The sequence below is a fragment of the Ascaphus truei genome, chromosome 1 (assembly GCF_040206685.1).
Source record: "Ascaphus truei isolate aAscTru1 chromosome 1, aAscTru1.hap1, whole genome shotgun sequence".
Taxonomy (NCBI): Eukaryota; Metazoa; Chordata; class Amphibia; order Anura; family Ascaphidae; genus Ascaphus; species Ascaphus truei.
In genome coordinates this window covers 483637955-483662176 of record NC_134483.1, presented here as the reverse complement: position 1 = coordinate 483662176, position 24222 = coordinate 483637955, and the positions used below count along the sequence as shown (strand labels likewise).

At 40.8% G+C, this 24222-nt stretch overlaps 1 long non-coding RNA gene across 2 annotated transcripts; it reads right to left on the bottom strand.

The window, feature by feature from the left end:
- Positions 1-178: 178 nt before the first annotated feature.
- Positions 179-21249, bottom strand: LOC142472061 (uncharacterized). Of its 2 annotated transcripts, none has more exons than XR_012789584.1 (4): positions 21160-21249; positions 2599-2802; positions 1026-1101; positions 179-444 (listed from the first exon to the last, which is right to left on the bottom strand). It is a non-coding gene; the product is annotated as an uncharacterized LOC142472061 (long non-coding RNA). The 2 variants fall into 2 exon arrangements; XR_012789585.1 differs by having other exon boundaries at positions 179-441.
- Between the last annotated feature and the right edge of the window lie 2973 nt (positions 21250-24222).

Here is a 24222-nt window from a genome sequence, read left to right as displayed (position 1 = left end):
AACCTACAGTAGCTTTTGGTCAAACAAGCTATACCATGAACATATAGATGATACTGGAAGGAGATCAAGACACAATGAAACATTGTTTTTTTAAATGTTTTATTAAAATAAAAACATATTTGGCAGTGTAACTACATGTGTTACATGCATTCACTTTAAAGTAAAACATAACACTAGCACAAGGATTCAGTAAGCTCCTATATAGGTGTTTGAACCCCAAATAGTCATACTGTAACTATCATAGATATGAACTTTTTTTTGTTCTTATTTTCCTGTTTGAGTTTTATATAAAGGACTTTGAGAAGGACATTTACTAATAAAACTGAATTATTTTTCAGAAGATTCTATTTTGGCTTAACGTAATCATATTATAGATCTTACTTTGCCTCTTGTAGAGTTTTGTTTATAGATAAAGCACCCTGTAGTGGATCATGCAGCAACCTGCTGAGATAAAAAACAATAACATCAAAAAAGCAAAAAATCTCGATATATAAGCCTGACATGATACAAGTAGATTGAACACTTTTAAGTAAACAACAAGAACTTTAAATGCACCACTGGGGATACAATTCAATTTTCAGGCACAGAAAGCAAAAAAAAGAAATGTGAATGTTCTTTAATTACAGAACTGTAAAGTCCTTTGCGGTCAGCCACTTCAGGGATTCCAAACCTCAGAATAAACGTCTGAGCCTTTAGATCAAAACCAAGCAGTGCCCAATATTGTTCATTTATTTCATTTTATTAAGTTACCCATTGCCATTGCACCGGACAGATGCTACTTTTCTATATTTTTTCCTTCCCCAAATATTGTCAATCAAAAATGAACATATTGTTCTAGGGACTTGGGTCATATTTATTAAGTGGTGCTATGCCATCAGACACCTTGGGTCAGATGTTCAAACCTTTCTTAAATCAGGGCTTATTACATGATGTTATGGGAAAACAGGAACACATGTAATTTTCTTTTCTTTTTGTTTTATTTTAATACATGCAGTAGTTGCTTAGCTTTAAGGAAATGTAATTACCTAAGCTGCCGATCGATCCATTCTCCCTTGATTGATCAGCAAAGATCCTGTTTTCCATGGTTGACAATATGGTTACCTATTTTAAAAGAGGAAGTGCTGTGCATTTTTAAATTGTTTCTATAGCAACCCAAGGAAACTTAATTTTTTTACAATGATTTACAGTGGCGGCAGCCTTCAGCCTCGTGCGGCCTTTTCGGCGCAAATTTTAAAACCGCGGGCAGATGCGGCATGTCCCGGTATGTTTAGGCGCCGCGGGCGTTTCATTGTACTAGCGCTATTAGCGCTGTCTCGCCATGAATGCGTGACATTCGGAAAACATCCCCGAAAAAATTCGGGGATGTAGGAAAATAAAAGGGACCGCAACAGTAAAAAGGGCAGTAAGTATTATATAATCATCACAAACGATGTATTAAAAGAAACCCATATAGTATTTTGCGTGTAAACTTAATACATTAAAATATATCTAAAAGGGCATCATGAATGCGGAGGGGATACAATAAGTATTATCTAATAGTATGCAACAACATAAAGGTTAATACAGACATTAATGACACCGCATCACGATCATATTTCTATCCTATGCTTCTGTAATATCTATTATTACCGAAGCCTATGATAGAAATACAAATAACAGGTTTGATGCTTGTGGTTACCAAGGTATACCAAAGGCGCCAAAGGGATTAATATATATATATATATATACCTAATCCCTTTCCCACGTTAGTGGAAAGTAAAGCATTGCCTTTCAATGCTATACTAATGCTAAGGTAAGCAAGGGGTTAAGCCAACCCACCACCCCAGTGGGAAGCCTAACCACTCTCCCGGGGGCAACTATCCCTATCACCCACCACCCAAGGAACCTAACCCTTCTAGACTAATGCCTAATATCCCTATGAGCCAAATGTGGCTAATAGTGTTTTTGGGCATTAAGCATAAATAAATACACGTTTAAAAAACAATACAAATACATATTACACATAAAACCATTGATTATCACTGTGGATAACTCGGCTCTCTCAATGGGGAGCAAAGATAACCACATTGACAATACATGGTAAACTGTAATTAAAAAAAATACATTAACAATATTAAAAAAACATTAATAAATATCCTTCATCACCTTAGTGCCAAACGGCTAAGGTAACTTCCCATATCACGTACCCCATTGCCCCAAACATTGTCCCCTCCCTTCACAGTAATGGGCTATAATTCTATTAGGCAAATGTGCCTAATAGGACTTTTTCCCATGGAAAAGCATAAAAATAATCTTTAAACAAAATATACCTTACAATACATAATAAATATTAAGCCATTCAATATTCAACAGGGACCTAAATAGGCATATTGCCAATCAATGAATATCATTTAAAAAAAATAAGTGTTACTTATCCCTACAGGGATGAAGGGCCATCATCCTTTTTGTCAGGGGCAACAAAATACAATAAGGGACTGATGCCTAACCATTAAAAAAACCACGAAACAATTCATGCCCGATGGCTAAGAACAGCAAAAGCCAAAAACAACATAAACATAATCCTTGCCAAATGGCTAAAAAAAAAAAAAAAATCAATACCATCTAAAATAGATTCAGGCCCAATGGTCTGTTTCCAATCTGGATTCATCCTGGATGATGGGTGATGAATCCTCAACTTGACCCGAACCAATGGAACTCCTTTGAAAGAAGAGCAGTCTCCAGTGAGTATTCCTTGTTTCTTCATCTTTTCTTCTTCTCTTCTTCTTTTCTTTTTCTTGCAGATGTTAACTAGTCATCAACTTCCTGTCAAATGAGAGGTCACATGGTAAATCCACCAATCCCATTGGTATGACTAGTTGACCCATGTGCTACTAACGGGTTAATATTTAGTGTAATGTTTTGTCATATCTATTTTATCATCTTTTTTTACGTTGGTTTAGCTTATCTGGCCTATATATATATATATATATATAATTGCCTGTATATTGGATATTATACATAGGAAAGAAAGGGCAATGCCAGCCTTTACTAGGTGATGAATTATTTGCTATATTTTTGCAGTTCTTCCCATTACGATAAACATCGGAACTTCATGTACAGCAGTTTTTTACCTAAAAATTCTGTATTATTATATTTTGTTTCTCGGATCCAATGCTTTTAATGGATCAGATTAAAAGCGCTTTATTTTTACCGGTGCAACATTGATGTAGTGCATAATAATAAAAAATCATTTTTTTGTCTCCATTAGCACATTTTAGGTAACCACAAACTGATGTATCTGAGCCTAACTGCGTTATAACTGTTAATGCTTATACACGTTAACAAATAACATTCATAATACTGGTCACATAACAGTACATTAACCACAGATTTGTAATAAACTATATAGTGTACTGTCAATGCCCTTTAACTATAGTACCAGCTTTTCTTGTTGCTCATGAAAGAAATCCTCCTTCAACCTGCCCTTTAACCATCGACGAATACCTTCACCCGCTGTGCTCTGGTGAGAGCATGAGCGGAGCATGACGACACAACAGTGGATAGGCACGTCAGCTCACCTGGAGCCTGGCATTGCTGTAGACCTCAGATGTCAGAAGCAAGTATAAAGACAAAAAGAAATATACTAGCACTAATCAAATGAATGAATACATGTGCATCAAATGTTATTTATTATACAACCACAATAGGGCATCCCTAATAGGGAAGAGAGGAATGGAAGGGGGAGGGCAGGAGAAGGGAAGGAAAGGGAAAATATGGGGAGGGGGGAAATGGAAAGGGGGGTGGGAGAAGAAAAGAAGGGAATCAGAAGTTAAAGACAGGTCAGGGTATAAATGAAACCTGTGGCTGTGTGTAAGAATTGCCCAAGAGAATTCAAACAACAAAAAACCTAACAGACAAACAGTTGTGGAAAACAAGGAAAGGAAAACACTAGGGATAGGATGGTGGGAAAACAGAAACACAAGGAAAGAAATATAGCACAAGAAAAAAAAATTGTAGCTAAAAACGCTGGAGACTCCAAGCAGCTCTCCATAGGAACAACCACCTTCTTTGAAATTCTATAAAACAAAAGAGGAAAGCGCGGTCTCCAAAGCGTAATTCAGTAAAACAAGGTTTAATCAGAACAGAATAAAATCAGGCCACTCACAATGGTCGCTATGACAAGCGCATAGAATCTGTAGCAAGGCAATATTTGAATGATACGCCGGTAGACACAAAGGAAACCTTGTGGTTGGTGACGTGCATTCACTTCTGATCCGGATGTGCACCAGAATGTGCATCCGAACAACGGTCCTCCTGGCAAGACTGTAGCACCTCTCCTGGTTCTACTGCTGCTGGCTGTAAGTTAATTATCACAGGCTCCTTGATTCACAGTCCTTAAATCGAACCCTACGCATTTGGTGGCATCAGTAATGGCGACTTCATCAGGGATAAGTGTGTGTACAGAGTCAATAGATACTGTATAAATATATATATATATATATATATATATATATATATATATATATACAAAAGGGGATAATTACTTCTGCGCTAGCTTGGATAACTGGATAGGAGAGAGTGTATGCACGTGAGGAGTAATAGCAATATAATTAACAATTGACTCCAAATCAAAAAAAAACATACAAACAAAAAATGACAAACAAAGACAACAAGGGACACAACACAGAAAAAGTGGAAAAATAAGGGACGGGAAGAGCCCAATAAAATAAGAGAGTGTCTGCTTAAACTGTGGGGTGCCGCTGTCAGTCTTCAGGAACAACCACTTTCCTCTTCACTCTATAAAACAATAAGAAGACAGTGCGGCTCCCATAGTATAATACTGTATAAAAATAATTTAATAATAATGCTGCTAGATTATGGACACTCACAATGTGTAAAAAGGTAATGAGCAGTGAATAAAGGTATCATGGCATATCACCCCTTAATCCATATCGTGCGCCAATCCTCGTGTAGCTGAACTGGTAGTCTCCATCGCGGATGCCAGGAACGTGCGCGCGCACCTAGTCTCTTCCTGGTTTCAAAGTCTCGCGATAATTGGTACTGGGAGATTTCGTAAGATCCGGACACAGTTCAAAATGCACTGTATGCACAGGCGGCTCGGATGTTTGGATTGAAAGGGTAAAATCGCCAAACAATAACAAATAAACAAATGGATAAATAAAGTCCATAAATAGGTCTTGCCCTAGGCGTTTCGTCGCTGCATGCGACTTCTTCAGGGGGCATAGAAGTCGTTTCCAAACGGTATCGTATTACTTATTCTTCATAATAGGATCTGCACCCACACCAGTGACTATTATTACGGAGTGCTTTTTGTTCTTTTTCTATGTTATACTGTGTGTGTGTGTGTATATATATATATATATATATATATATATATATATATATATATATAATATATATATGGTTAAAAGATCACTCTATAGCATCTCTCACTCTCTGGGGAACTTGCCTGCTTGCAGTATGATTGTGACAAATCTAATACAGAGTGCTATTCCTGGTAATGTACAGGTTAATAAAAGCTTCAATCAGACTTAGAACTATGCAACTTATTTTGACAGATTTATTATAAATCATTCTTCCTGGTAATGCACAGGTTATTAAGAATTTATATTAGTGTTAGGGATCCTTGAGATGTGGTCTGCCGTGCAGTGGCTCAGGGGCTTACAACACTTTGGACAAAATGTTAAACTAAAAGACCATTTTATTTAATAGATATCTATACATATATATTTAGGCACTGTACCGTGTATAAGTTTCACTGGATGTGCACTGAGCTCTGTCTGTGTTTCATGTTCTGTCTCTGGTTTTAAATATATTTCGCCATGCTCAGTAGCACTCCTCTGTGACACCTATATGCTTATATATATGTTGTGGTTATTTTGGGGGTTCAATATGAGCTTGCAGGTGTTGTATGTTTTACAAATCTTGTTCAGCTGGTCTTAGCTGATTGGAAGGTGGCTCTTCCTATCTTGTTGAAGCTCACCCCCTCCCACATTTAAATGGTTAACAGCTCACTCCATAGCATCTCCCACTCTCAGGGGAACTTGCCTGCTTGCAGTATGATTGTGACAAATCTAATACAGAGTGCTTTTCCTGGTAATGTACAGGTTAATAAAAGCTTCAATCAGACTTAGAACTATGCAACTAATTTTGACAGATTTAATATAAATAATTCTTCCTGGTAATGCACATGTTATTAAGAATTTATATTAGTGTTAGGGACCCTTGAGATGTGGTCTGCCGTGTAGTGGCTCAGGTTACAACACTTGGGCCAAAATGTTAAACTAAAAGACCATTTTATTTAATAGATATCTTTTCCTGGTAATGTACAGGTTAATAAAAGCTTCAATCAGACTTAGAACTATGCAACTAATTTTGACAGATTTAATATAAATAATTCTTCCTTGTAATGCACATGTTATTAAGAATTTATATTAGTGTTAGGGACCCTTGAGATGTGGTCTGCCGTGTAGTGGCTTAGGGGCTTACAACACTTGGGCCAAAATGTTAAACTAAAAGACCATTTTATTTAATAGATATCTATACATATATATTTAGGCACTGTACCGTGTATAGGTTTCACTGGATGTGCACTTAGCTCTGTCTGTGTTTCATGTTCTGTCTCTGGTTTTAAATATATATATATATCCTGGGGTGTCTGTATTTTTCTACAATACAGAATCATTTTGTATATCATTCCTGGTGTGCTGTCTCCTCATTACTGGACTCCAATCTGGTAATATCTCCATTATTCTTACCTATGAGATTAGCATCGGGATTTTCATTAATACAGGGTGCTGGTTGTTGCTTTGCATTATATATATATAATGAAAGGCTCCTTACCAGGTAGACCATGGAATCCAGGGAATCCGAGGGACACACAGCAAAGAAGAGACAGCACACTTGGTAGCAATGAAAAAATATATTTAAACAGCAGGCACAATCACCGACGTTTCGGTCCTAGGGACAGGACTTTAATAAAGGTGTGTCCCTCGGATTCCCTGGATTCCATGGTCTGCCTGGTAAGGAGCCTTTCATTATACCTGTTCTTATGGGACTAGCACCTGTCTACATCTTTATGTGTGTGCCATCTGCTCTTTTATACTATATATATATATTTATATATATATATATATATATATATATATAAAAGAAAAATTTCAGTAGCGCCACTCGTGAAACAAAGTGACAAATAAACCGTGCAAATATTGTGTATAATAGTAATGAAATTAAATGTAATAAACAATCTAACAATATGAAAAAACCATGAATGTGAAAAAAAGTGTAAAATGTGAAAAATTGAAGAAAAACCGTGCCAATAAATATTAATAACATATATCAAGCAGGGAAAAAAAGGGGAACAAAAAATGGAAGAAAGTCCAACCCTTGGTACAAGTCCAATAGAAGTTCTGGAAAATTAGAAATGATGATTAGGGATCCACGGCTGCTCTCAGAAGGAATAACCAATTCCAGCAGGAAAACTATAGAAAGAGAAGAACAGAGAGCGCACGTCCCATAGTGTAAAACAGTACATTTAATCAATAAAAAGAATGGACAAGGGGATTAAGAACACTCACAAAAGTGCACGATAAAAAGGCAATTTGTGATATAATCACCACCAACAAGGCCACACCGTCCTTGTACACATCAGCTGTTGGATAGTCCCTCCGGTTCACCTCCAGCAATAGTCAGATGATCGCAAATAGTGTCTCTTTGCCTCAATGCTGTTTGGAGTTTTTTCAGCCTCAGATCAGCTCCATGTGCTCTCCGGCCGTAAAGCGCACACTGCGTGATGACGTAGTGTCGTGATTACGTGTCCTGACGCGTTTCGTCACGACAGTGACTTTATCAAAGGGCTGATAAAGTCACTGTCGTGACGAAACGCGTCAGAGCACGTAATCACAACACTACGTCATCACGCAGAGTACGCTTTACGGCCGGAGAGCGCATGGAGCTGATCTGAGGCTGAAAAAACTCCAAACAGCATTGAGGCAAAGAGACACTATTTGCGATCAACTGACTATTGCTGGAGGTGAACCGGAGGGACTGTCCAACAGCTGATGTGTTCCAGGACGGTGTGGCCTTGTTGGTGGTGATTATATCACAAATTGCCTTTTTATCTTGCACTTTTGTGAGTGTTCTTAATCCCCTTGTCCATTCTTTTTATTGATTAAATGTACAGTTTTACACTATGGGACGTGCGCTCTCTGTTCTTCTTCTCTCTCTCTCTCTCTCTCTCTCTCTCTCTCTCTCTCTCTCTCTCTCTCTCTATATATATATATATATATATATATATATATATACATACACAGCTCAACCCCATTATAGCGCAATCTGCTACAATGTGGATCCGTTTATAATGCGGTCTCTAACGTTGTTTTGTTTAAATAACATTCAATGCTTTATTGACTTACCTGGCATCTGCAGCTCTCTCCTCTCCTAGCTTCATCAGGCTGCTTCCACGCTTACATACCCTCCTGGGGCTGAGTGCAGCCCAAGATCTGTGCAGAGCACAAGGTCTCAATATTTCAAGAAGTCCTGCACCATCAGAGGTCTGGGACCCATCCTAAAATATGATGCATACGCTGTAATACCAACTGGGGTTGAGGGGGTGGAAGCAGCGCTACAATTGGCGGTTAAGATGCAGAACAGGGCAGGCTTTTAGGACATTGCAGCTGTGCAACAATAGAGGCTGGGGCCGTGCCCCATAGGCTTCACCAGGGACCCTGGGCACCCATTTCGAGTTAAGGAAGGAGGGATCCTCTCTCTGAGGCTACACCAGAGAGGGGGTTACCCAGACCCTTACCAAACACAGAGATTATGTTGGGGCATACCCTGTTTTAACTTCCAAGGAGCGTGGATACTCTTCATAAGAGGAAAAGAGACATTTGGGGCGTACCATGTGGGAAATTGTCCAGGGAGTGTGTACCCTCCTAGCTGCTTAAAAGAATATACTAGGGCCAGGGCCCTTTCAATTGTTGCTGGGGACCCTGGGTACCTTAAAGAAATGTGCTTATTGTGGAACACCCTGTGGAAAATTGTCCAGGGAGCGTGTACCCTTCATATTACTCAGCATAGGGATGGGCCCCTTTCAGCTGGTGCTGGGGACCTTGTGTACCTAAGTTCATTATGGACTGTGCTGTGTGCTCAAAATGGAGTCTGATTCATGGACAGTGTTTTCAAAATTACGTTCCAGCAAGAAAAACGGGACCGCATGGGCTTGCAGAGCAAGATGCAAGCTTTCTGTAAAGTTCAGTTGCAAGCTATTCGGTGCCAAAACAACACCCCACCCATCGCTGTGACTGGCTCAGCAAGAGCCCAGTCCGCCCTGCCCTGTATTTCACCTAGGGGAGGGGGCAACACCTTAGAGCCAATCGGGTTTGGTTTCCTACTCTGGGAGGATTCAACCACACCCTGCCTTACTTCAGTTCCACGGAGCTGTGCCAAAGAAGGAGCTACCTTGTACTCTGTTTAAATACACCTCTACCTCAGAACAGAATGTCTGAATTGGAGCTAACCAATTATTACCTACCAGGAGGCTACCTGGTAGTAACCACACATGGTCAACACCACCTGCACTGACTCTGCCCAAATGCTAGGCTTCCCAGAGGCGACGCAAGCCCGACCACGTGTTTCCAGCACTGTGGCCTTTGTTCATGTGGCCTGCCAGCCCTGTGCCAACTTCGGCCATTTTCCAGCCAATAGATTGGGCACACCAGGTTGTGCAACCCCTGCGGTCTTTCCTACTGCGGTACCTATGCCAGTCTATGACTGAGCCCGCATGCTTCTTGGTGCGACCCCTGCAGAGTTCTACCCTGCTGTTGATCTTGTGGGCCTATGTGCCCTAACCCTGATGTCGCTCGGAGGTCTACGTGGTCCGCTTCAGTGGCACCTATTGCAGCCTATGACCGGGCTCTACTGCCATTAGATGTGGCCTGGGCCAACCTATACACCACAGAAACATCCGTGGACCCATGTACCATGCTTTTGCAACCCAAGTCCCCAGTGTTCCGGTGCCCAAGACGGTTCCCACTTCCCAGTTTCTGATGGTTCCAGAACAGGAACCGGTGTCGGTGGATCAGAAGGGTGAGTTGACTGCCCTGGGGGTGTTGGGGGTGCTTCCCCTGGGGGAGCCTGAGAAGTCCTGCTCTGTGCCAATTGCCACTATGTAATGCGTGGAAGTGTCCTTACCCTCCTCTTCAGAAGAAGAAGCAAGCTGCCAGACACCTATAAAGAAATCTTTACCTACCTGTGTCCTGCGACAGAGTCCCAATCCAGAGGCGTCCATCCAGAAGGCTGTGGTGTTGCTGGAGGATCCCCATGCCCGAGGACAACGCCAGAGCAGTGATGAAACCACCCGGGATGAATCCTGTGGAGCCGGAAGATGTCCCCTACCTTCAGATGGGTGAGGCTCTCATCTCTTACTTCCACCAGGAGCCTGCTGCGGCCTACCGGGATGAGGAGCCAGGCAGAGCCCTGTTTGCGGTGCCGCGGGGTGATGCACTCATGGCACTGCCTGATGTGACGTAATGCACGCCGGCGGACTAGTACTTTCCTGGAGATCTAGCGATACTGGCCCGCCATGATGTCGTTAACAAGATGGTGGCCGCGCAAATATGCGGAACCTATGCTGAGACCTTCAGGGGTGAGTGATGGACAGTTCACTACTGCCCCTGCCCCCAATAAGATGCCGCTCAGAGGAAGGGGTTGTCGGACCCACGATACCACCACACTACCCCTCCCTAAGGGCCTAAGGGCCGTGGTAAAATTGCATCAAAAGGACTGGTCATGGACAATTTTAGGCCGTGTTCACCGGCCCCAGCTGCCTATGTCCCTTCCCATGCCACTACATCTGCCCCAATACTGCCGAGACACCCCTTGTTCAGGACAGTGCTGCAACAAATGTCCCTACCTCTGCCGTGTCGATTTTTGTATTATGTCCGGGATGGGAAGGGAGCGAAGATAGCAGGGATACAACATGAAAAATAGAAAATGAAAGCATACAATAGTGCAATAAGTTTTTTCAATCTGGATAAAGCATATATGTCTTGGCTCTGTAGCAATGCCTACTTACAGCAGGTGAATTAGTAAACCGCATTGATCTACACAATAGGTAGAAAGGTGTCAGGATCTTCAGGAAAAACAGCCTTGGTTTACAGCATATGATGTCAGCACCTCAGCTCAGACGTCAGGAGATGTGAGAGGATCAAAGGTATGCAAAAGAAAGGCAGACCATAGTGTCGATCGTGCATAAAATTTATGAATAAAACAACAACAAAACTTAGGAATCGTACTCACAATGTGTACATATTCAAAGTTCACATAGGATTTTACTTGAGGCAGATGGAGTGCCGGCTCAGTGTGGAACAGCTCACCGGGGATCTTCTCCTTAACTCCCAGCAGACCGGGTGGGAGATGGCGTCTGACGTCACATCCGCTGTATGAGTGACGGCGTCCGGTCTTGGAGGGGAGCGGTGGGGGAACTCGGCAACTCTGGAGCCAGGAATATAGAAATGACTCGCAAGTGTCCACCCAGGAAATGTTTTGTATTATCCCATTTTCCCAGCGATGATCTGTCCCCGGGTTTTCAACTGACTTAAGGGACTGGGATTTTGGAGGAAGGGGTGTTGGATAGAGGATGAGGATTCAGAGGGGGAGACATATTATGCAAGCAGAATACCTGTAGTTAAGTCCCCTGGGTTATTTAGATCATTCCGAGATTCTTCCCTATCTCAATTGTCCTCAACGTCTGGTGTGTCCTCTCAGATGGACACTAGGTCCGGTAAACCCCTTAAGTGGTGGGACCCTATGTTCCAAGGCTACTCTGCCAGTTTTAATATGACCCACTTCCTTCTGGTGGATGGTCCTATAGTAGATCACTGGTGGGAGGAGGGTCCGTTTCCCCCGAAGGATACAGCCGAAGTCATACGTAAAAGGGTACATGACATCAATCTATGTTTTCATAACACCTAAGGGACCAGCTATACTTTATCAGGCGGTAGGGGGTAAAGAACCTCAATTTTGGGTTCTACAAGACCAAGGTACTGGCCGCAAATTATTAAAGTTTAGTCGAGCTGACCGGGCCATAATATCTAGATACCGTCAGTCTTACGGGTACAAATTCCTGTACGTACCTGAGCCAATCATGGAAGAAATTGAGAACAACTGGCATAATTGGCTAAAACAGGCTGTCTTAGAGTATCTCCGGGCTAAGACTTCTGATAAGATATTTATAACGGAGTCTAAAATCTGTTCCATTATGGAGGAGTGGTTGGTAGGAAGGTGTATTTACAAAGATAGGGTGGAAATTCGACAGAGGCCGGGTTCGCCTAAAATATATTTCATCTGGACCAAGATGTTTGATGGGCGGGTGGTAAAGAAAACCGACCCCAAGTATTACAAGTAGGGATTCTATTCTTCTTCCCGTTGGAAGAATTGGTTATATTTGTCATCACTGTAATCAGTGGATGATATGGATAGTGATGTCTCTATACTGCGTATTGGTTATGTCATGATGTCTGACTTATCTCAGTATTGTATTGCAGTCTCCAGGTTACTGGATGGTGCCCCAAATTTGATCCCAGTGAGGACATGGGAATTTCACCTAAGTGGAGAGTGTAGCCATGGCTGGTTCAGACTATACTTTCTGCCTCCTGTCACGTAAGTCCTGATAGCTACAGGCAGTGTGAGGCTATCCTGTGGGTTTACCCCTCCTGATGCTGCCTCTCTGAGTGACAGGTGTAGAGCTGAACTGGAGTCTGTGTACAGCCAATCATAGTGCAGACCCTGTGCCCTCCCCTCTGTGCCTTAGGGAGGAAGTGTCCAAATTACAGTTAGTTCAAGTTCCTCCCGGCTGGGAGTGAGTGCAGCCCAAGATCTGTGCAGAGCACAAGGCCTCAATATTGCAAGAAAGCCAGCATCATCCAGAGGTCTGGGACCCATTCTAAACTATGATGCATACACTGTAATACCAACTGCAATGGCTGCTTCAATAAAGAATCCTTTTTATATACCCCTGCCAAAGTAACAGTCTATTGGGTAGGGGTGTGAGAGAGAAGTCTGTCATGGTGGGGACTGTCTCCAGGAACCCTGGAGCCTGCTATAACTGGAGGCGCTGACACCACAAAAAGAACCTGATGGATCACCAAAAGCCAGTCATCTGTCCTGTTTCCCCTTACCATCGTGGACGCTTATCTCTCCTGGACCCTCACAGGTAACAAGCATCACAATACCTGTAGCTTAGGTAAGAGCTCCCAGAGGGGGGGAAGCAGCACTACATATAGAAAGATAGATAATTAGATAGATAGATAGATAGATGATAGATAGATAGATAGATAGATAGATAGATAGATAGATAGATAGATAGATAGATAGATAGATAGATAGATAGATAGATAGATAGATAGATAGTTAGATAGATGGATGGATGGATGGATGGATGGATGGATGGATGGATGGAATGATGGATGGATGGATGGAATGATGGATGGATGGATGGATGGATAGATGGATAGATAGTTAGATAGATAGATAGATAGATAGATAGATAGATAGATAGATAGATAGATACAGTGGCAGCACATTTAATTCTTACTTGGCTAGTTCCGCAAGCCGGGAGATTTCCCGGCTTGCTAGCCAAATCCCCTCGGCATGCCGCGCGTCACCGATGCGCGGTCACGCTTCATCGGGTGCCTGCGCCCCATGCACGCGTGCCCAGGGCTCCCCGAGGGAGCCCTGGTGTCCCGCGATGTGGGGGACGGCGGTGGGGGAGGGGAGGGGGAAGCCTCGATCGGAGGACCGCTCCTCCGAGGCTTCGGCACGTGCACGGGACACCCTGGCGCGCGCCCGGTTACTGTCGCGGCCGAGACCGGGCAAAGGTAAGAATAAACTCGGCCGCGACAGTAGATAGATAGATAGATAGATAGATAGATAGATAGATAGATAGATAGATAGATAGATAGATAGATAGATAGATAGATAGATGTTACAATTTGCAATTATTTTCGCCATTAATTAGATAGGACATAAAGTTTCTGTTTGTGTTATTTCAGCATTCCCCCAACTAATTCATGTTTGTAACCAATTGAGCCACAGATAAAGGAACAGAAAGAGACAAAGTCAGGGAGAATGTTAAGAAAGCTGTTAGCACATTTTGACATACTTCCTTTATTAGAACTTAGGAAATTCAATACTTTAGATAATTTGCAATTATTTGAAAATCTGAAAAATTTTCGGTAGTAGAATCATTGTGCCAGTTTTTTTGTACAATTTCATTGAAACATTATTATTATTTGTAATTTAAATCTTGAAAGTATCGCATAGATAATATACTTCATAAATTATGTTTCAATTTGCAAACTTTACATTTTCTGTTTTTACAAGTGTCACCCAGAGAAAGCTATTGTCTGGGAAAGATGACAAGTGTGGCTAAACACAAAGGATTTTAAGGAGAAATATTTTGCAGCAATATGTTGGCTCTCACTGTATTTCTAGAATAATCCTTCCAATCTCGCTGCATCCGAGGGAATGGATTACCCTCGGGTCAAAAAATTATGCAGGGAGGAAAGAATGACATTGCTTGATAAAAGTAAAACCACAATGTTCCCTTATGCATTGCAAATGATAAAGTAAATAATACAGTACATTGCCAGTTTTCAGTATATTATGAGAAAATTACATATTGTTTAATAACCAGAGTTTATCTGAGTTTCAGGTTCCAATTATTTTTGCTCACCAAATAAGAATTATCATTACAATGTTGTAGTTAAAGTTGTGTACATAATAAAATAACTTGCAACAATGATAGAGTGACAGTTTTTATATATTTATCTGTACGTTTATTTGAGATATTTTTTTAAGCACATATGACACTGGGAGTCTGATTGGTGAAAAGTGTGCTTACTTTTTCAGTTGTGTGACATAAAATTGATAATAGGAAATCATTTTCATCATGTGTCAACATATAATGTATGTACAAACTTTGTACCTAATTTCTGGAGGGGTTCTGCCACGCACAGATGGTAAAATGGATTATACTGTATGCAATGCTGCATATTTGTGTATTAGATATATTTTATTTTAGGGATGTGTATCAAAGATTTCTAACTGCAAAAATTGGGCAATAATTATGTAAAAAAGAAAAACTATTCCAAATTTATCGAACAAAAAAATCCCATAGAAAGATATTTTTTTTCTTTGGAAAACTATGTATTGATAAGGTATAAAAAAAAGTTTGATGAATCTGCAACAAATATAATTATCTTATTAGAAGGGTGTCAAATATTTGCCTTAGATACTTACTAAAAAGTGTTTATACAGATATTCCAAGACAACTTTTAAACACTTTCTCTCTTTAAGCTCCTCATTTGGCTTCCACCAATGGACTAATTCCAGCACCCACAAAGAAGGTCACTACATAGAGTTGGTCTTAACTAAAAACTGTTACATTTCTGATTTCTCTATCTCCTCTCTGACCTTCATCTCCAGTTATTAACCAGCAATCATTCCCCTCACCCTCCTCCTAAATTTTCTACTCGCTACTCTCTTTTTTCCAGAGAGAGAGGAGGAAGATAATTTAAATTTAGTAGTGTCTTTAGCGGTATATATATATATATGTCTTCAAACGGGTCCTAAAAAATTAGGGGGACATTACCTAGACTTCTGTATTATTTTCAGACATTGCCGATATCTGTCCCATACACAAGTATAAAAGAGATTCAAAATCGAATTAAGAAATTTATTTGAAAACATAAAAAAACGAGAATAGCCAGGTCAACTATGTTGAAGGCTAAGGAACGAGGTGGTATGGCAATCCCAAATATTCTAAAATATTATAGGGTCTCTCATATGAAACTAATGGTTTATTGGCACTCTCCGAGAATGGTCTATGCTTTGGTGGACTTGGAGAGCTCACTCAAAAAAATGGTTGGGCTGCCATCCTTGCTACAGCATAGTCAGGCTCTGGGACTAGGCTTGTGTTGCAGTGATTGGGTTTAACTTGAAAATTTGGTAGATGGCAAAATAGAAGTATAAGGTGATGTCGGTCTCATCCAGGCTCACACCCTTGTTTGGTAACCCAGGGTTTCTCCCAGTTTTTCAGGGACTGGGTTTTGATACTTGGAGATATAGAGGAATTTTGGAGGTGGGAGATTTGTTGGCAAAAGACAAGCTAATTTTGTTTGATGAACTGAAGGGAAAGTACGATCTACCCAAACGTGAGTTGTTTAAGTACAGTAGAGGCAACATTTATTCTAACATTTGCCGTAAACTAGCCGGGTTACATTCTGGGTATGTGCTGGGTATGTGCTGGGTATGTTCTGGGCTAGTTTGAGGCACGTTTAAGGTATTTCTGCATTGACTAACGACCCATAGGATTAACACAGCAGGGATCCCTGGCAGTCCAATTCAGTTTGAATGGGACTGCCAGGGACCCCCGCTGTTAATCTGATAGGCCATTAATCAATGCAGAAATGCTGGGGCTAGTTTAAGGAAAGTTTAAGGCATGTATTCAGAATGTTCCTGGGTGTTTCCTGGTTTTTTTGGGGAATTGCCACTGGTTTTTGTTCGAATAAGAGTTGCCTCTACTGTATATGCAGGTCTGACATTTTGTGCGGCAAAGTTTTTATGATGTTGAATTTGCTAGATCCACACGATTCAAAGATCTATGTAAAACAAAGATATATCAAAAGGGGCTGATATCATCACTGTACCGGGGCTTAATCCCAAAAAAAGAATACCCGACCCATAAATTTATGGATCAATGGGCTCTGGATTTCCAGACAGAAATAACAAGGGAGGACTGGGAAGACATGCGGGTAAAACTTTTATATGTACGGTAACAAAAGAGAACATATATAAAATGTTGTTAAATTGGTATTACACCCCCAAAAGATTAAAACAGATGTCCCCAGAGGCTTCTGATAGATGCTGGAAGGGATGTGGACAGACAGGAAACCTAGCACATATCTGGTGGTACTTTCCAGTAATGCAGCCTTATTTAAGGCCTGTTCAGTCTCATTTTATCTTAAGGTGAAGTAATAGGAGATTGAACTCCTATGCAATGAAATCCAGTGTGGAATGGAACGGGGACAACTCACTGGTGCAGTATTCCTAGATTTTGCAAAGGCTTTTGACACAGTTGATCATGCTATCCTGCTTAACAAACTCCAGAGCTCTGGAATAGGGAAACATGCTTTAAACTGGTTTCAGTCCTACCTATCAGGAAGATCCCAACATGTGTCCATCTCAGGCTCTAACTCCAACCACCTGGATATCACCTGTGGTGTCCCGCAAGGCTCTGTTCTGGGGCCCCTACTCTTCTCAGTGTTCATTAATGATCTTCCCACAGCTTGTAAGGAAGCCTCAATACACATGTATGCAGATGACACAATCCTGTATGCACACAGCCATAGCCTCTCTGACCTTCAACACATACTTCAGTCTGACTTTTTGAGACTCGAAAACTGGATTTCCCAAAACAAACTGTTTTTAAACACTGACAAGACTGTAACAATGGTATTTGGGACCAAGACTAAATTTGTAAAGCTTCCAGTGACTGAGCTCCTGATTAGAACCAACGATAAAACCACCCTAACACCTGTCACTAGTTTTAAATACCTGGGCTTATGGTTTGACTCCCACTTAACATTCGGGATGCACATTGATACCCTGACAACCAAGACCTATGCCAAACTAGGGGTACTTTACAGGAACAAATCCTCCCTAAGTCTCCTGGTCAGAAAGTGTATTGCACAGCAGATGCTAATGCCAATTATTGACTATGGAGACATAGTATATGGCTCGGCTCCTCAAACCCACCTTAGCAAACTTGACACCCTCTACAATTCAATTTGTCGTTTTGTTCTCCAATGCAACTACAACACACATCACTGCGAAATGCTCAAAGAACTAGATTGGTCATCACTAGAGTCTAGGCGCAAAGTTCACCTTTCCTGTCTCACCCTCAAATACTTTCTGGGCAAGCTACCCAGCTACCTGAACAAGCTCCTCACCCCTACCACATGCAGTACCTATCACCTGAGATCAGACTCCAAAAGACTATTCATGGTCCCAAGACGCAACAAAGTATCCGGACGTTCCTCCTTCTCCTTCCGTGCACCCCAAAACTGGAACAACCTACCAGAGACTCTCATATCCACCACCAGCTTAAGTTCTTTCAAATCTAAGGCTGTCTCACACTTTAATCTGGTCTGTAACTGTTTCATACGCTCATAATATATATTTTCTTTAACTGTGCATGCAATGTCTTGTATATAAATGTATACCTTGTTCATTTATGTAACTGTATTTGTAACCATGTATTATTTTGCTTTACTCTGTGCCCAGGACATACTTGAAAACGAGAGGTAACTCTCAATGTATTACTTCCTGGTAAAATATTTTATAAATAAATAAATAAATAAATAAATAAATGCCCACTAGGAATGTCCATGTATCAATTGTAACAATTCAATTGTCTTTCCATATACACACAGCGTAGTTAAGTCAGTATATCCATGTCACTTTTAACCTTTGAAAGCCACTCTGTGTGGACTCCCACTAACCTTTGTAAGAGGTATATTTTGTATGGGTGTCACTGGCTGTAGGTACAGTGATACAAATGGAAAAGTAAGAATAAACTCACAAATCACTGAAGATCCAAGTGCTGTGGGGCGTGCTCCTACCAAAGTGGTATGCAATGCAGAAGATTCGTGGATGGCGGTGCAGCTGCCTGGGAAAAAATGCGGGGGACCAAACTTGCAGGATACTGGGTACAAAAAAGATTTATTGGCACATAAAAACAGCAACAACAAATACTCTGACGCTTTTCTGCCGCAACGGGCCTTTGTCAAAGACCCGTTGCGGCTGAAAAGCGTCAGAGTATTTGCTGTTGCTGTTTTTATGTACCAATAAATCTTTTTTGTACCCAGTATCCTCCAAGTTTGGTCCCACGCATTTTTTCCCAGGCAGCTGCACCGCCATCCACGAATCTTCTTCATTTTATCTTAAGATGCCGACAAGTCCCAACATTTACCATGGGTTTACATTGGATTGCAAAGACAGAAGATTCAAGATGGAAGAAAAGACGAAAGAAGATTTTTTTAACTGATCACGGAGCATCTCTGAGGATCATGGAGGATGTCGGGGAGGATGTTGGAGGATGCCGTCTTTGGTTAAGGGCATCCTTATATGCCGTGATTCAGAGGGTGAAGACTTCTAAAGGTAATACAAATATTGAATGTATGTAATTTGAATTTTTCAGGTTTTTTATTGTATTTTTTTCTTTTTATGTTTTTGATTGCCTATTTACTGCTAATGTATGTGTTATGTGCCCCTTTAGGGTACAGATACATTCAGTGACAGACAATGCATGTTTTAGCAAATGCTTGTTGTGAATTCATTTTTTTTTTTTCTATTTCTGTTTATTGTTTGGAGTTAATTGTTGTGTAGATTTGCGCCTGTTGATTTATCTTTTTATGTTTCCCATTGACTGGTATAAAGGCTTATAATGCCCATATTATATGGGCATGATGTACCGCTGTGCAAAAAGATGGGTAGAGGGTGGGGGAACTTGTGCCGGGGTGGGAGGTTAGGCCTCCTGGGTGGGTAGTGGGGGAAGGTGGGTTACCCCTTTATCCCTTAAATTGTATTTTTTCTTATTGTGTTCCTACAAATGGAGGATTTGGACGCGGAGGATGAAGATGAGGATGCCAATCATCCTGGCAGGGGTAAGTAGAAATGTAGATATACAGTAAAGGTGATTTGGTGCTCAAGCATGGAATCCCATTACTGAGTATATGAGAGGGACACTTCTGGGACATGAGAAATTGAAACCTAATAAAGAGCTCCAGTTGCCCTGAAGGCAGGGGTAAATGCACAAAGACACCCCCCCTAACCTCATTGGGCTGGCCCCAGGTAAGTACTCACGAATGTGTCACCAGTAGTCCTTCTCAGTCTGCGTGCAGTTGCCAATAGGGAGAAGTCCAATGCAATATGGGTTAGTGCAACGCTCAGCAAAAAAAGGGGGTGATGGCAGGTCTGGCAAAAATGTTTCTTTATTATGTGGACATAAAAACAGAAGGCTGCAACCTTCTACGCGTTTCGTGCAGACAAATTGCACTTTATCAAGATAAAGTGCAATTTGTCTGCACGAAACGCGTAGAAGGTTGCAGCCTTCTGTTTTAATGTCCACATAATAAAGAAACATTTTGCCAGACCTGTCATCACCCCCTTTTTTTGCTGTGCGTTGCACTAACCCATATTGTAAGTAGAAATGTAATTCTTTTATGCTGCTGTATATTGTTGTATTTAGAATGGAAAAATCAGGATAATAGTAATTTTGCCCATTACTGTATGTGTTGGGGGGTGGGGGGGGTTTGTTAGGTGTAGAGGAGGTGGGTATTTGGGTTGTTTTTTTAACATGTTTATTGGGAGAGAGGGATTGGGTGAAGGGGGTAGTTGCCCCAAGGGGGGGGGGTGTTTAGGCCTTCCGGATGGGTAGTGGGACTGGTTAACCTCTTCATTACCATAGCAATTTCCACCACTGTGATAGTGAAGGGGTTAACTACTCACGCAACCATCCCAGCAGGCCTAACCACCCATCCTTGGGCTACTACCCCATTCACCCACCCCCTCTGCCCCCAAAAAACATGCTATTGAAGTTGAACCCCTTCATTGCTTTAGCGGCTAGCCGCTAAGATAATGAAGCTGTTTACATAAAAATGTTAATACTAGTGTACTGGGCTTTAGTGAATTGGAGTAGAATTAAGTGCAACACAATATATTAACATGTAAGAAAATATAGCATGTACTGTACAGGACAGTGTCATGCAAACATACAGTACAGTACAGAATCTCTCTTTATTAAGTTTTTTTTTGTGACACAATATCTTAATCCATCTATACCCCTTGGAATGAAAAATGTCTTTAAAGAAAACACAAGCAAAAAAATGGAATCTCATTTCAATAAAGTGTGTTACATAAGTACAGTAAATATTATTATGATTTACAAATAGGGACATTATGTTCTCCATGATTGAGCATTAACATATCCGGCAATACTGAAAAAGTTCATTGAATAAGGTGTAACCCTCCTTTCCTGGTTCTACAGGAGTTTACATAGAATTGACTATATACATGGCAGTGCTCAGTCTCTCATACCTGTTCAGGGTGCTGGATCAGAACAGGCTGGGCATGGATGCTTGAATGTAGCAAGGATTGGCACAAGGAACATTTATAAAACATATAGACCAGATACATCAAGCTGTGACAAGGAAAACAAGGGTTATTATCACATACAAAAACGCATTCTTTTTATAGTGCAATCCAGTAAGGTTGCATGGCCAAAAATATTGCACTTTTTATCGGGCACATTAAAAATATTGGTGCAAAAAATTCTTTGTAAAAATGTGCAATCCTACAAATTCTGATGTTTATCGGAACGGGGTCAACGGTAGAAATAAAGTACTTTTTTATCACCTTCCCCATGCTGTCATTAGCCTTACCTTTCCTACAGTATATAATGTATTCCAAAAAATGGGGGAAAGGCGGGGGGAGGGGTGGGAAAGAAAAACCTCGCATCTACTTATGCAAAATTCACGCCACCATAAGCCAAAGAAAATAAATTATTAACTTTTCATAAGTAAGGTTTGGCGGTGCTCACGGGTTGTGGGTAATATGAGTGAAAAAGAGAAAAAGTAACCCGTAAGGGAGCACTCAGGTATGCAATTGATGTATTTAGTTTATTTAATTTGACACAGTGCAAAAAGGGATAGATGAACAGTAAATGATTAAAAACACTTAAAAAATAGACATGGACCCCTGTCACGGGTGCTACCCTTAAATACAAGTGAACAACACTATGGAACGGTTAAAATCGTCAACCATAAGCATGAAAAGGATAGTGACTCAGAAAACACTAGGGTAAATCAAAATGTCACAGCAGGTTAATGGGTTCTCAGGCACCTATACAAAGCTAAGTTATACACACTATACACCAAAAAATGGACTAATCAAAATATTAATGACAGTCTCGAAGCGTCCCACATCTACATGAACATACAGTGTATATGGTTAATCCCAGCAGAATAAGTATGTCACTTGTAGGAACAGGTGGTGAGATGAATAAATGACCCTAAATGTCTAGAGCAGTAGAGTGTGTTAATAGCATATAAAGGAAAATGCCTGATAAACGCCTATTGAATAACCTGGTGTTTGAAGTCAGTGTCCCTAATGAAAATAAAGAATAAATTGTCACAGTCCAAAAAAATTTTGTTGCACAGGTTCAGGGTAGCATAATTACGTGAGCCATGGGTCAGGGGTCCTGTCTAGCACCCCCACTCCGACGCGTTTCGTCCAGAGACTTTGACTAGGAGTGGAGGACCACTCCTAGTCAAAGTCTCTGGACGAAACGCGTCGGAGTGGGGGTGCTAGACAGGACCCCTGACCCATGGCTCACGTAATTATGCTACCCTGAACCTGTGCAACAAAATTTTTTTGGACTGTGACAATTTATTCTTTATTTTCATTAGGGACACTGACTTCAAACACCAGGTTATTCAATAGGCGTTTATCAGGCATTTTCCTTTATATGCTATTAACACACTCTACTGCTCTAGACATTTAGGGTCATTTATTCATCTCACCACCTGTTCCTACAAGTGACATACTTATTCTGCTGGGATTAACCATATACACTGTATGTTCATGTAGATGTGGGACGCTTCGAGACTGTCATTAATATTTTGATTAGTCCATTTTTTGGTGTATAGTGTGTATAACTTAGCTTTGTATAGGTGCCTGAGAACCCATTAACCTGCTGTGACATTTTGATTTACCCTAGTGTTTTCTGAGTCACTATCCTTTTCATGCTTATGGTTGACGATTTTAACCGTTCCATAGTGTTGTTCACTTGTATTTAAGGGTAGCACCCGTGACAGGGGTCCATGTCTATTTTTTAAGTGTTTTTAATCATTTACTGTTCATCTATCCCTTTTTGCACTGTGTCAAATTAAATAAACTAAATACATCAATTGCATACCTGAGTGCTCCCTTACGGGTTACTTTTTCTCTTTTTCACTCAGTATATAATGTATGTTTGGCTTTCATGGTAGAAGGGGGTGCAGTAGAGAAATAAGGGAGTTAACACTGGGGAATTGGTGTTGATTGGTAAGGAAAGAGTTTGTAGGAGTGATGAAAAGTAGGTTTGCTGGCATGAGAAAGGACAGTATTATATGAGAAGAGTATGAATTTGGAGTGGAGGAAATTGAATTTAGAGGACGATTTCCACAAGTAATGTTCAGCAATTTGTGAGCACTTTTGGAGGGAGTGGGTAAAATGTGTGTGCCATGGTTGTGACGTAAATTGTTGGGGTGATGTGTGGTGGCAGGCACCCTCTCTATCCACCTTTAAGACCCACCTTAAGACACACTTGCTTAAAGAAGCATATGAGTAGCACTGTGGATATTCTGAACACATGATACATATACTTGGCCCCCTGCAGACGCACTTACCAGAACTCCCTCCTACTGTCACAGTACGTTCTCCCTACCTACCAATTAGACTATGAGCTCCTCGGGGAAGGCACTCCTCTTCCTTAATGTTACTTTTATGTCTAAAGCAATTATTCCCATGATCTGTTATTTATATTATATGTTATTTATTTGATTACCACATGTATTACTACTGTGAAGCGCTATTTACATTAATGGCGCTATATAAATAAAGACATACAATACAATAAAAGTGTACTGTCTTATAGAAATGTTTCTAGGTCAGGGCAGGGTAGAGATGTTGGAGAGGAGAGGTTGTAAATATGTATATAAATTCAGTATATAAGTATATACACAGTAAGTTAAAAGGCCCCTGATTTTTCAAAGTAATCTGTCATGTGTACACTTTAATTGTACAAGGAAGTGAATACTTTCTAAGTGCTCTATGATGCACAGAATCTTGTACGAACATTTCAATGACTGCATAGACTATACATAATGGTTTTCTCAATTAGCCAATAAACAACATATTAAATATACTTAAAGTGACCTGTCACGTGCATTTTTGCTCTAGGGACACTTTACACATAACTATGTATCTGTATGGACTACTGTACTGTATATGTAAGGGTAGCGTCATTACCATAAAAGCATGCACATTAGATGCTGCTCACAGCACCACCTTGTGGTAACAATATTTATTCTAATAACTTTAAATTAAGATCTATGAAAC